Here is a 15,422-nt window from a genome sequence, read left to right as displayed (position 1 = left end):
AGTGGCCACTTTATGGCTCCTTTAATTCCCAAGTTCTCGCCAACTTTGAGGAACAATGAATGAAAACAAAAACGTGCCCGTCTATGTTTGAATCTGTCCTATTTTGGAGGAAAGAGATAGAGCAGAGCGCTAGAAAACAGAAGGATCAAGAAAGAAAACAGGAACGTATGTCAATGGCCGACCACGCCAGAGAAACTTTACAAAATAAAATGACAAAATCAGTAGAAATAGCCGATAAGGAGCATGGGGCCCGGGTACAAAAATGTTACCCAGCCCGTGAGGAGAAAGGAAAGGGCCATATGGAAGGGGAGAAGAAAGTGATTCCTTGCTTTATACCATGCTAGAAAGCCCTCCTGCATATGCCCCAATGTACCCTGCCCTGACGCCTCACACCCTGCATGTCCCCCCGCCACCGCCCACTCCTGCCGCCACTGCCCCTCCTACTGTTCTCCCTGTCACACCGACCCTCCCGACTTTTCCTATGACACCAACCACGCCCATTAACCCCTTGCATGCTGATGACGGCCCCCATACGTCATGCACTACGGTGCTCGTGTGCTGATGACGGCTGGGGGCCGTCATAAACCCATCCACTCGCGATTTTGCAGCACACGGGGAAAATCGCTGTAGCATGGAAGGGGTTAACCCTGTCCTCGCTGCGGGAATGACAACAAGTCTCCATCCGCCCAACCCTGCGGCCTTACCCCTACCCACCCTTTTCCTACTTCCCCGTGGTCTACAGTTAAGCAGGATTTATATAAATTGTTGAATTCCCCCCGACTGGCTTCCCTGCGCTCTGCAGTCAGCTTCGAGAAAATGACCTACAGAGGAAACAGTGTGAATGTTGGATAAATAACGGGAACATTTATACCTTTAGAGAAATATGGTCCACCTTTTCTCAGTGGACGATTATGGAACAGACCACCTGGGCTGAATCTATGTGTACTTTGGTCATGCAAAAATTTGAGAATGCGCTTATGCAGATACCCGCCGGATTTATGGACCTTAGGCCACAAATAAAAAGAGGCGATGTTCAGGGAGAGGGGATGTTTGGCGCTATATCTGCTTTAACGGCTTACCGTGATATGACAGCTTTTCTCAATACCCCTCTGGAAACAGCTTTGCCAATGAGAGAGGTGGCTCCTGTCTTTGTTAACACACTTACCGATGCCCAAAATAAAGGGCGAGGGGATGTTGAAGCACACTGGTGCACTTAAAAGGACAATTACCAGATCCCTGGAAGAATCCGGCTGCCTTTTACAGGGAATTAGGTCAGATTATATCTGCAGGTACTCTTGTTATTCTGGATATAGATTTACTTTTTGGTACCATTGTCCCCACTGAAATTTGGGACAAAATTCGTCATACTGACCATGAAGTAGCGTTGGGAGGTAAATGGGCTGACCTAGAGGCTATGGAAGAAGCAAGGTCGGAGGGACTAAACCAGAAGCTGCCATCCTGACTTTGCCCGCTAAAATAATGACGTTTATGAAAACACTTTTGCCGGAAACTATCATTAACTGGGATAAAATAAATGCCTGTAGGCAGCGAAAAGATGAGAATGTGGCTGACTTCTTTACCCGTTTTGAGACAGAATACTAGGGACACAGTGGTTTGGATCCCCGGACCCCAGGTTCTGGCCCAATATTTGTCGATAAGTTCGTCAGCAACTTGCTTCCTGAGATCTCCGCCAGGCTTAAGAAAGTTGAAAGTACATGGTCTGCCCAAACTATGACTGGTATCTTGGCTATGGCACAATATCACGAGAATAGGGAGAATGAAGATAGAGACAGGGACAGTAAGAAGGTTAGGGATCTTAAAACTAAGGCACTTCTGCAGCAGGCTTACCCTCCCCGAGGTCCCGATGCCCGCGGGAATTTTAGACCCCAACCCCCTCCGAGGGCTCACCAGTCTACCCCCTCCAGCCCTCAACGTACGGGAGCCCCCCAAACAGATAAGTGTGCTCATTGTAAGGGGTACGGCCATTGGATAGATGAGTGTCCCGTGTTAGCTGAAAACATAAGAACAGGGAAAACTCGGCCTCGCACTCCTAGGGAAGCGAGGCCGACTAGGGACCATGGGCCGCCCCATACACAGGATAAAGAACGTAGGCCCAGGGATGAAGCTCCCATCCGGCCACGCCCGGCCAATAGGTTTGATGGGTACGAAGCAACACGCACTTATTACAATGATGATTATGACGAAGTTGATGAGACAGGATCCTACCAAGCATAGGACAGCCAGGAAAGGGGTATTACCAGAGTGCAAATTCCAGTGGATCAAAGGGGCCCGTATGTTCAAATGTCAGTTGTGGGGAACAATAAGAATTTTCTTTTGGATACTGGGGCCACCAGGTCTTCTATTGCACGTCTGTCAGTCCCGGAGGCACCCCTTTCTGGCAATAGGAATTTCTCTGTGGGTTTTGCAGGAGCACCTGTAACCAGCCCTGTCTCTGAACCCCTCCCTCTCGATATTGGCCCTGCACATGTTGACGCTCCCTTGGTCCTCACTACAGGTTGCAGTGAAAACTTGTTAGGCATGGATTTACTGAAAGCTCTGTATGCGACCATATCATGTAGTCCCCAAGGTGTATCCCTAACAATTTCCCCCACCGCAGCTTCTACATGTATCTGTCCAGTCCCCTCCCACTAGAATTGCAGTCTTTACCTTCCTCCCTCTGGGCATCATCAGACACTGATGTGGGGTGTCTCAACATACCACCTCATGTGGTACGCATCCACCCCGGTGCACTTCTTCCCCGCCTCCGGCAGTATCGACTGCCCGCGGAAGGAGAAGTAGCCCTTTTAACAATAATATCTGAATTGATGGACAAGGGCGTAGTGGAGGAGACACGTGGCAATATCTGTAACAGTCCCATTATTCCGGTTCTTAAAAAGACCAATGGAGATGCTCTCTCCCCTAAAATATACAGATTTGTGATTGACCGGAGAGCCCTTAACAAAATAACATCCTCCCAATACCCTGTTGTCCCCGACATTACAGCCCTCTTAACAAAGGTCCCTTCTGACGCCACATACTTTTCTGTCATAGACCTCAAGAATGCTTTTTTCAGCATTCCTATACATCCTGACAGCAAACAATTCTTTGGTTTCTCCCTTGGTGGGCGGAGCTTTAGATTCTGCCGCGCCCCTCAAGGTTTCACCGAGAGTCCCAGTATCTATAGTCAAGCCCTAAAAAGTCAACTAGATTCCTTAGAACTCCCTGATAATTCCACACTATTACAACATGTAGACGACCTCCTCATTGCTGCAAATTCTGCCCCAACATGTAAAGAAGCTACTCTCTGTCTGTTACACCACCTTGCCCTCCATAACCACGAAGTCTCTTTGAAAAAGCTTCAGTTTTGTCAAGAAAAGGTGACCTACTTAGGTCATCTCCTCTCGAAGGAGGGAAGGAAGCTCACCGCTAATCGTGTAGCCATTATCAATGCTATGACGGCCCCACGAACACAAAAGCAGGTGAGAGCCTTCATAGGCCTAACCTCATACTGTAGACAGTGGATTTCCAATTTTTCGGCCATGGTCAAACCTCTTCTTGCCCTCACCACTAAAGACATATCAGACAGTTCCTTTCCATGGACTACAGAGCTTGCGCAGGCCTTCCAAGATTTGAAGAGGGCCCTGTGTACTGCTCCAGTCCTCGGTACTCCTGACCATAGCAAATAACTTCTTCTTTTTGTACATGAGACCGACGGCTGTGCATGCGCTGTCCTGACCCAGATGTTTGGAGGTCACCAACGGCCATGTGCCTATTTTTCAGCCACCTTAGATCCTGTTGCAAGGGCTCTCCCAGGATGCCTACGGGCAACAGCTGCGGCCGCCCTCATGGTCCGTCAAAGTGCGGGAATCGTCATGAACTCCCCCCTGACTCTGATGGTCCCCCATTCTGTAGATACCCTCCTTAATAACACCAAGACACAGTACATCACTAGCGCACAACTTACAGGATATGAACTGACACTCTTTGCCAGCCACATTAACATCAAAAGATGCACTGCACTAAACCCCGCCACATTACTCCCACTGGATACTCAGGATTCCCGCTTAGACCCACATGACTGTATATTGAGGACAGAGGAGGAGACGAAGGGACGGGTTGACTTACAGGATACCCCGATAGCAGAACCAGAAGGTACACTGTATGTGGATGGATCATGTCTCAGAGGGCCAGATGGTAACACCTCAGCCGCCTACGCCCTCACGACATTGGGGCAAGTAGTAGAAACAGCTCAGATTCCGCAGTGCTCTGCTCAGGCAGCAGAATTAGTGGCCCTCACTAGAGCCTGTGAGATAAGCAAGAGAATAACAGTAAATATCTATACTGACAGTCAGTATGCCTTTGGTGTGGCCCACAACTTTGGGAGGTTGTGGAAAGAAAGGAATTTCCTATCTTCTCATGGGACCAAGATTCAACATGGCCCCCTAATTTACCGACTGTTAGACTCCCTGACACTCCCCAGAAAGGTGGCCATTATAAAATGTAAGGCCCATAAGAAAGTGACAGATGATGTTGGGAAAGGCAATGCTCTGGCTGACCAGACGGCCAGACAAACAGCTCTTAGGAAAAGGGAAGGAATGTATGTAGAAGGTACCGCTAGGTGGGTGGCAGACGAGGGCATGGTTGAAAACACAGTACAGAGTGTGATTGATATTCAGTCCCATACTACTCCTGAGGAACTAAGGGTGTGGAAGGAGCAATAACAAAGGAGGGAATTGATGGTTGCTGGGTACGTACGACTATGGAAAGACAATGGATGTTACCTGATAGTCAGGTGCTACCAGTAGTTACGATGATGGCCCATGGTCCTGCTCACATCAGTGCAAAAGGGATTTGTAAACTGTTGCAATCTACATGGTACAACTCTAAGATACCAGCATATGCAGACAAACTGGTTAAAACATGCATGATTTGCCTAATGTATAACCCAAGAAAAGGCACAGTTACTCCTAATGGAGGATTCTCTCCTCCTACCTTCCCTTTTGAAGTCCTCCAAATGGATTACATACAGATGGACAGATGTAACAATCTAAAATATGTCCTGGTGGTGGTCTGTACCTTCAGCCAATGGGTGGAGGCCTACCCCGTCAAAGACTGCACCGCTATCACGACCGCCAAAGTACTATTAAAGGAGTACCTCCCACTATTTGGTTTGCCCCGCTTGGTCTGGAGTGACAATGGGACACACTTTACAGCCCAAATTATGGAATATGTCTGTACAGCATTGGGTATAAAACAAAAATGTCATGCAGCTAACCACCTCCGGTCAGCAGGACTAGTAGAGGTGTACAATGGCATCCTAAAAACTAAAATGGCCAAAATAGTAGCCGAGACAGGTGTCACTTGGGTTGATGCTCTGCCCTTAGCCCTACTGTCGACAAGAACAACGGCTCACACCAGGATAGGGCTATCCCCCCACGAGATCGTGTTCGGGAGGCCTGCCAATATATGGGGTGTCCCACGGCCTAAGAAACTGTCTGATGTTAAATACCCTGTATTAACTGATTATCTGTACAGTCTAACTAATACCTTTCGTACTCTTTATCACCAGGTGCACGAGGCCATACCTGACAAAAGCGAGGGCCCAGGACACGTTATCCAACCTAGAGAATATGTCCTAATAAGAAATTTTCAACGGGCCAAGAGCCTCGAGCCCCGCTGGACACAGCCCCGTCAGGTGTTGCTGGCCACCCGCACCGCCGTGAAAGTAGAAGGTCGGAAGAATTGGGTGTATGCGTCGCATTGCAGGCGTGTGCCTCTGCCCCTCCCCTATGATCAGTGGGTAAGGGAAGGACAAGGAGACGCAGAAACAGAAACAGTCCCGACGTTTGTCCCGTTCAGCAATGCCAGACTGCATTCTAAATCTACGGAAGCAGAGAGTGACAGCATACTGAAAGGAAGGGTGGAACCCTCCCTTAACTCTGCTCAACACCAAGAACAATTGTTTCCTGACCATACTGTTCCTACTTCCGACCGATATAACTTGCGCCTCCGAGGGAAGGCTTGCCCTTGACTTCGCCAAGTACCGATAGGCTGTAGGGCTGTGATCTTCCCGGATGAGAGTAGTGCTGGTGTGTCAGACTAAGGTATGCCATAGGGCTCCTTGGCACCTGCGCCCAGTGAAGCAACCACCAATCACAGACAGCCGCTAGATGTCCCTGGCTTAGCACAATGGCAGCCGTCCAAAATGCCGGAATCCAGAAACAAGATGCCAGTCTCCGACATAGTAAATGCTTCATGGTCACCGTGGTGACGCTGTTTGTCTCCCTCATCCTGTCTTTCCTTGGTTGGCTGTTACTAATCTACCATCCTGTTACCTCACCAACTCCTACCCCGACTCCTGCAGAACACCAGTATTACACGTTACCAGCCCACGAGTTACCCCGCCGTGCAGAATTCGTCAACAACACCTTCATCCAAATGTTGCATCATCATCAGCTGATAATGAACACTTCCAACTGCTGGGTTTGTGGACTGATGCTGCATTCCATGATACACCCTGTCCCATTCTTTCCCTACCCCTTTTCCATCTCTGGGTCTTGTCTTGCATGGTGGATGTTAATGCAGGAGGCCTACACTGTCAATGGTACTGCCAATTCTGTCCTTGGGACATTCCGCGATGACTTCTGGCGGAACAGATCTGGCAATGCCAATGCTCCTTTTTGCCCGACCAGCTCTTCCACATTGCTACTACCACCAGATGAACTCGGTGAGATGGTAGTATTCAACTCAACTAATCGACAAACATTTTCCAGATTCCGCACAAGAAGGATACTGCCTGATGAACGCGACACTGTGAATGTCATAAATGTGCAAGGGCGTGTCTGCATTCATGGCCTAGGGACTAAGAAAGTTGGTACCAGTACGTGTGATATCACAAAAACTTTTAACTCTACATCTCCTCCGAAGCTGGTGGCATCCCCCAACACCTATTTCATCTGTGGCACTGCCGCCTACACTTGGCTCCCCCGTAACTGGTCTGGTACCTGCTATTTGGCCTTCCTCCTTCCACCAACCTATTCCACCCATGGAGACTACCACCTGTCAATGAAGGGCGCCCTGCGGCGCTCACGTAGGGGCGTCATATCAGCCGAGGATACCGCGGGCCAGGAAACCGGGGACTTCTTTAAAGGTTTCCTTCCATTCTGGGGCCCTATGGCAAACAGTCGAGCTGTACGAGGACTGACCAGGGTTCTTGAGGCCACTAACACAGTAACAGCTGGTGCCCTCTCCAACATCACTGCAGAGCTACAGGCGGACTGCCTTATAACGCTCCAAAACCGCATGGTCCTCGATGTCATCCTTGCTGATCGTGGTGGTGTGTGTAAATTGATCGGCTCCAGCTGCTGCGTGTACATCCCAGACAACGCACCTACAGTGTACGATGCCATCCAACGTCTGCATCGCCTTTCTTCTGAAATTCATTTGGATGAAGGCAACTGGTCCCTCACAGGCTGGATCTGGGGTCTTCTTTCCCAGTGGGGTTGAAGGGTCATCATCTTCCTTGCCTTGGGAGTAGCTGTCCTGGTCTCCTATTGTTTGTGCATTCAGTGCCTGCCAGTGATCTGTACAATGTGTGTATAGACCATCAAGCCTCCACCCTCTAACATTCACAACACCAATATGATGATGATGCTCCAGCAAGAAACAGATGGTCTTATGAACATTGACATTTCTTAAAGTATTTGCCACTCAATGGCAAAAGGAGGGTCTGAGGAAAAGTGTTTTTCTGATCGGCATCATTTGTACCAGGACGCCATTGTTTTTTCATTGCCATCTCGTGTCAAACACTTCCACACAACCCACCTGGTCGTTTCTGCTGATGCCTGAGGAAAATCTGAACTGACACGACAGAGACCATCTTGCAGCCTGCATTTCTACCCAGGAACTGTCACACACCCAACCCCCTGTTCTTTGCAGTTCAACAGAAAGCCATGAGACATCCACGCCCTGTGTAAACAAGCTTGTTTTCCATCTCCTGCTCCCAGCCTGGTAAACATCCTTGACACAGTGATCAGGTTATCTGGACAATGGTCTGACTGTTGGGCCCTGATCACGGTGGTTAAACAATGACTTGAAAGACCGGCTTTGAGCAAGCCGAGTGAACAATGATCTGTGTACCAAGCCTTGACCAGATCACTAACTACAAACATCGTCTGGATCTGGTTATAAACTACAAACACTGCCCTGATTAAAAATTGGACTAACAGCCAAAAGACTGGGATGAAAAATGTATAAAAGGCTTGTAAGCTACAGAGTGAAGTAGCAGCCTCCTCTGTCTTGTCTCTGACTAGCTTGGGTCTCTGTTCCATAGCTCGGGCTATTGAAATAAATCTGGGTTCCTCCTGCAGACGAAGGCTCCTGTGTCTCCTTTTACTAAGTATGGAAGGTATGGAAGACTTGGGCGGTTCCCCCGCCGCCGAGACCCAGTAAGTGGGTTATCCCGGTTTTTCAGGGGGCAGATTAGAGGAAAACATCTCTTATCTGCCCAGCAGGTGGTGGGGCAGAAAGGCATCTTGGGGTTATCTGGGGTGGGGAAGGGGGCTAGGTCCCATGCCTGAGTGGGCTGCCCCCACCTATTCATGCGCCTAAGAAAATCCTAGTGTCTAGTAGGCTTCATGTTTCCCATCCCCCCCACACCCCCATTGGAGGTAACAACCTTCTATCTGCCTCTGCAGCGGAGGAGGAGCAGAAAGACTTTCGGTACTGGGAGGAGCACTAGCCATTGAGAGAGGGTCGCTCTAACTCAAAAAATAGTCCTTGCAAACTAGAGGGTGGATCCCTCGTGGGGATCTCCCTCCTGCGGTGATCCCCAAGCAGAGATCAACTAGGGAGAAGTCTGCTGTGTCTGGATGCCCTTCTCATGAAGCATGCATCACGAAAGGTGCATGCGTTGTGACACAATCATGTTTCATGGTGGCCATCTTCAAATGGGGTTCCTTTCATAGGAAACCATTTTTAAAACTGTCTGACAAACATGTGCAAATGTCTTGACATATCCGTTTGCATTCAGGTACTAACAAGCATTGGCAAGGCCAGTAGCTCAACCATTTAAAGCCAAAACCTATTGGCTTTGCCTGTGCTTCTAACCATGTCGCTTATGGCTAATGAAGAGGAGCTCTGTTTTCCTCTAGTTATTTTTACAGGAGACATCCAGTTCTGTATTCCAGTTGCATTCCTTGTGGCTGTTAATGGATACGCTGCTCTTTATTTTTACATCACTTGGAATATCATCTGCACATTGGTGGTATGAAAGGCCAGCTGTTCAAGTATGCGTTAAATATACCCAGAATGTTAGACATTTTGATTGTTTTATTGGCCAGTTTATATCACATGCCAAACATGATTTTGTATAAAACAAATTGACTTTTCTCCTAGTCTTTTTATCATGACCCTAAAAGTTAACATTTTTTTGAAATCTGATTGCCTCTTTCCAGAGCGTATTCTTCCTTTATATGTTCCGTTGATTGCTTTATTTACAATGTCTTTTTATATCCTGATTTTTAATTTTGCGTAACATGCAATTAGTCCAAGGAGTGCCCTGGTGTCTGACAAGTGGTATGAGCATATGTCTTCCAAGTCAGATCAAGAAGCGAAAGAGATGTGCCAATCAGGCTACCAGGGGTGGGGAATTTTATGAAATACCTTATTGTCCAAGAAACTGGATGATTCAGAAATATACTTGTACTGAAAAAAATCCACTTCTTTTTTCTTTTTGGTAATGTGCAGTGAGTTGACAAACAAAGGCTGCATTCTCATTATTTTAGGGCTCTGATGTAGCATTTCTGATTATGTAGGAGCTCCTTTTACATCAGGGTTTGGATTCTAGCAATACTTACATTTTGCTACCTTTCAGCAAATCAACATACAGAGGCTAAAAGGTGTCGGAAAGGAGTAATTTCAGGGTTGGCATGGCATGTGATTCTGCACATACTCACAAACTAATATGTTTAAAGGTGTTCACCAGCTCCTCTCCAATCTCTTACCCGACTGGAAAATATTGGGCATTAACAGCCTTATTCATCAACGGGCCGTTTTGCGAGCCCCTAATAGCGATTCATAGCGAATTGCTATTAAGGACTTGCAAAACGGTATTCATGTAGGAATTGCTAAATAAATAGCGATTCCTACACATTCCTTATTTGCGAGTAGCAAATTGCTAATCGCAAATAAGGAATAACTCCCCATTCATTCCTATGGGCCAAAAGGCCCATAGGAATGAATGGAGAGTATTCCTTATTTGCGATTAGCAATTTGCTACTCGCAAATAAGATAGCGATTTAAAGGGTGCCAGGGGTGTCCAAAGGACACCCTGTAGCACCCCTTAAATGCAAATTGAAACAGGTGTTGCGCACACACATGTCCATAGGACATGTGTGTGTGCAACATGCAACTTAGAAAAATGCTTTTAAAAGCATTTTTCTAAGTTTTTGCTATTTACCGAGAGGTCTGACCTCTCGGTAAATAGCGGCCCAAAATTGCATTTTCGCAATTTTAAAATGCTTCATGAATTGCATTTAAGGAATCTCAAATAGAGATTCCTTAAATTCAATTCTTCGCAAATGTGCGAATTCTTAAATAGCGAATTTTGCATTTGGGATAATGAATCCCAAATGCAAAAATTGCACTCGCAAAAGGCAAGATTCTGAGAATCTTGCCCTTTGCAAGTGCAATTTAGCTTGATGAATCAGGCGGTTACTTCCTTCACGACAGGAGTAAACCTTCTTTCCAGATGGGGAAAAAGATGGTGTAGGGAAAGGGAATTTGCGATTTTCAGAAGATTTTCGCATGAGCAAATATAGGTGTGTATAGATATATGCTCGTGCGAAATTGGAATTTACAAAAGCTTACTTTGAGTACTGGTACAAGGCAACTACGTTGAAAGTTTCTGTAGTCAAATTCCTGATGTTTTTAATGTGTGTGTTTTATATAAATCACATCTTGACCCTGATGATGAAAGCATATTTTAATTCATTTTGACGTTGAATGCACTTATTTATATGGGGGTTAATTTAACTGTGCTAGTTTTGTTTTCTTTGAGAATTAGTAAGACTGTAGTTCAACATTTGAAATGAGCAAGTACAATGGAGTTTTTCTTCTGCTTCTTGGAGATCTGATTTTCACGAATTGTAGTATTGATTTGTAAAATGTTACAAAGATGCTCTGTAAAGGCTTGAGTGACTGTTTCACGGAAGGTTGCTGTAGTTTCATTAGAGTTTTACAGCCTAGGGACTTATAACGAGAGCAGAATATTATTAGTAGTTGTTCTCAGGTTAATCCAAATAATAGTTTAATTAATAATAGTCTGTCAGTAGATGATTATTCATTAAATCCTTTCTTTGTTATTTGATGCCATTGCCTTTTAAAGTGATTGTCGGTAGCGGACAAAGCATTTTGTGATAGAAGTGTGCATTTATTTTGCCTGAATAAAATAAAAAGATTTTTAGGTGACCTCGTGCGGGTCGAATGCAGGCACGCTTGCCCACAAAATCATGCAGCGTCTGCATCATCGCACTTTTTATTTATTTATTCTTACTAACCAACCTACCCACCAGCTGCAGTGCCGTACAACATGGTTAAACAAGCATTTACAATGCAACGGTCTCGCCTTCGGAAAAGTTAGAGCTATTGGCATTGTAAATGACAAACGTTTTATTAATGTGTTGGTTTTGAAAACAGATAAATAAATGGCATTGTCATTTACACTCCCAATAGCTTAATCTCTCGCAAATACGAGACCTATTGCATTTGCACCCACACCCACACACAGAGAGCCACACACACACACACAGAGCCACACACAGAGCCACACACACTCACACAGAGAGCCACACACACAGAGAGCCACACACAGAGCCACACACACACAGAGGCACACACACACACAGCCACACACACACACAGAGCCACACACACAGAGCCACACACACACAGAGCCAAACACACACAGAGCCACACACACACACAGAGAGCCACATACACACACAGAGCCACACACACACGCAGAGCCACACACACACACAGCCACACACAGAGCCACACACACACACACACAGCCACACACAGAGCCACACACAGACACGCAGAGCCACACACAGAGCCACACACACACAGCCATACACACACACAGAGCCCCCCCCACACACACACAGAGCACCACAGGAAGGACTCGCGGCTAAATAAAATGTAGCTCTCCTACGCTCAACACAGACCTACTTCATTCCCTAAAAAAAATAAAACTAAATAAACGCTAGTAAGTGAGATCTGGGTATGGTGTGCAAATAGCTGGCATAAATACAGACAGAGCCGCCTCAGCCTTTCACCCGGACGTGGTCCGTTGATAAAATCAGTGCCTAATTTGTAAATAATTGGATGCCAGTTTAACGCATCCATCAAAGTAACGGCGGTGTGGCAGTGACTGGGGGTACCTCAAAGAAAAACATACTTTGGCCCTGAGAACTACGATGACGATTCAAACACTTACGAATTACGTTACCCTCACATTACTTATTGACTATCATGCAAAACTCTAAAATACCTATTACTGCGGATTCACCCTGGGTGCAGTGTGTCTACTCGTTAGTGCAGAATGCAGTAAATCAGGTCAGTGTGTTTGTAGCTGTTTAGATCACGTGTTATGCAAATCACCCTGTTGGTTACATGTTGTTTAAGTAATTCACTACAAGAAAACGATCAATGCATCATTGCACGTCGCACATAAAACCGGTATAGGATAACCTGTTAAAAATAAGACAACATTAAAGAAAAAAAATAAACTTAACAAAAGGAAACAAAGTCGACAATAACAACAACAAAAAAACTCATCTTGATGGGACCGAAGTCTCATTGAGCAGCACCACCATCTCGGCCCGGACCACAGCCACCTGTGGCTGCGGGAGGCTGGCCGGGGGCTCCGCTGTGCAGTAACCTGATCTTGTTCTGTGCTCGGCTTCTTGTCGGGAAGGCTGCGGGCTGGAGCAGGCCCCTCGGGTGGCTGGCTAGAGCCTGTCCCGGTGGCCGGGGTCCAACCCTCCTCGCCATCGCTGTCCCCCATGAAGCTCTCCAGCCTGCGGGAGATGGGGCCTGCATTGGGAGCTGTCCGCGCCCAGGGTTCCTCGGGGGTGGCTGGCTCAGAGCCCGCTAGCCAGGGGAAGGCACTGCCTGGGCTCAAGTCGGGTTCCCGACCCGGGGAGGGAGACTTGCTTTCGGAAAGACTCTTATGCCCCCCCACTCCTGGAGGCCGTGGAGCATCAGCCTGCCTTTCTTTTGTGTGGGGGGATGCCCTCCAGATATCGGCCCGCACCGCTCTTGGAATGCGATGGGTTACTGGGGGCTGGAGTCGCGCAGCCCCCTCCCACACCCCGAGAATATCGGCATCCCGTTACGCGTCATTTTCAGGGAGGGGGGCAGGGAGCAGAGGCCCTCTGCCCTCGCGAGGCTTTGTTTCTTGAGGTATACCATTACCATGTCTAGACAAAACACATTTTAAATACACTCAAAGTCGACCCCGTTCAAGAAAGTGGAGTATCAAAACCGCATCGCAATTCTATACTGCTGTCCTTAAAGTTGAAGCCACAATGCTCGCCGGAGCATCCATTAAACATCAGAAAACTTGTTCTAGTAAAATCAAAAGAACAATGATTTACCCATTCCCTCAGAGATGGGCACGCCTCATCTGAGTCGCTGCTCGCCGGGGCTCTGCGGCATGTGACTGCCCGCTCCGCTTTCGGAAGTCTCCCCTACGTGTGTGGATGGATGTGAGCCCTACACGCACCGAGGCACTGCCAGGAATCTGCTGTGTGTGCGCCCGGCTCCTGCCCCTCCCCCTGGCTACAGCTCATTACACACGTAAACAGAGAGCCGCGGCTCGCGTGGCCGAGGAGCTGCCAGTTGGTGCGGTGTGCGAGTCCTCTGCTGCGGCTCCGCTGATTCAAACCTCCGGCTCACACTGCCTGGGCTGCTTGGTACGGAGCACTATGAATCAGGCGGTGTGGCCGGACCCAATACAACCTGCTAAAGATATCACAGTGGAGAATCAAAGTGGAATGTGGGAGCTGTGACATTTGCGTGGGAACATGAAGCTACAAATGGCAAAACAGCCCCGTCCTTTGCAGACTGAGAGGCATGTTTTTCTTTCTCCCCTCTTCTCCATTGCCTGGAATGTAAACAACAGGCGTGTTTTTGACTTGTTGTTTACATTCCAGCCAATGGAGAAGACGAGAGAAAGAAACTAAAAAACACGCCCCCAATCCGAAAAAGACGGGGCTTAGAGCGAGAGAAAGACGTCACTGAGACCTCTTCTCCAATGGCTGGTCGCCGTTTAGGAGGCCAGCCAATGGAGAAGAGGGGCGGGGCTTAACCTCTCTACTCAGAGTCATTAAATCTCGCCAGCGAGACTGCGCATGTGCGCAGCCTACGCTAGCCGAGACCTAAAAAGGAGATGGGGTCAAAGCCAAGAGGTCTAGAAGGTGAGACCCACTGGCTTTGCTAACCCTTTTTTAGGTCTCGCCTATTCTATCGCGCAGGGATAAATAGGCGAGATTATAGTAAGCGGAAAAGAAAAGTCTACCTAGCTGCGGATCGCGTACAGTTCATGTGAGCTATGCGCGTGGACATCATCGCCAGCCACATCACACTCCACCATTTGTCTGTGCCTCGGCATCAGACTTCAAAGGCTGCCGCTCCCCGGCCCCCCGCATCAGACTTGAAAGGAATGCACTCCCCCGCCCCTACCAAAGCAATGCCGAGAGCTTTTATTTTTTTTTCTACATGGCTCGTTACTTATTTCCTGTCTTTCTCTGGCTCACATTTTACTTTCTTCTCTGACTCATGCTTATTTCTTTCCCCACTCTTTTGTCTGCTAGTGCTTTTTTCCCCACTCTTGTCGGCTCGAGCTTTTTTTCCCCCACTCTTTCGTCGGCTCGAGTATCCCCTCCCCCACTCATTCGTCGGCTTGTGCTCCCCCACTCTTTCTCAGTAGATTTTTTTTTCCCCACGCCTCACAATGCTGCATGCCACACACTGCTGCACGCCACACACTGCTGCATGCCTCACACTGCTGCACGCCTCACACTGCTTCACACCACACACTGCTGCACGCCTCACACTGCTGCACGCCACACACTGCTGCACGCCACACACTGCTGCATGCCTCATACTGCTGCACGCCTCACACTGCTGCATACTGCACACTGCTGCACAACACACTGCTGCACGCCACACACTGCTGCATGCCACACACTGCCGCACGCCTCACACTGCCGCACGCCTCACACTGCTGCACGCCTCACCCTGCTGCATGCTGCACACTGCGGCATGACACACTGCTGCACGCCACATACTGCTGCACGCCACACACTGCTGCATGCCTCACACTGCAGCATGCCTCACACTGCTGCATGCTG

This window comes from Lissotriton helveticus, chromosome 7 (assembly GCF_964261635.1).
Source record: "Lissotriton helveticus chromosome 7, aLisHel1.1, whole genome shotgun sequence".
NCBI classification, from domain to species: Eukaryota; Metazoa; Chordata; class Amphibia; order Caudata; family Salamandridae; genus Lissotriton; species Lissotriton helveticus.
This window is presented reverse-complemented; position numbering follows the sequence as displayed.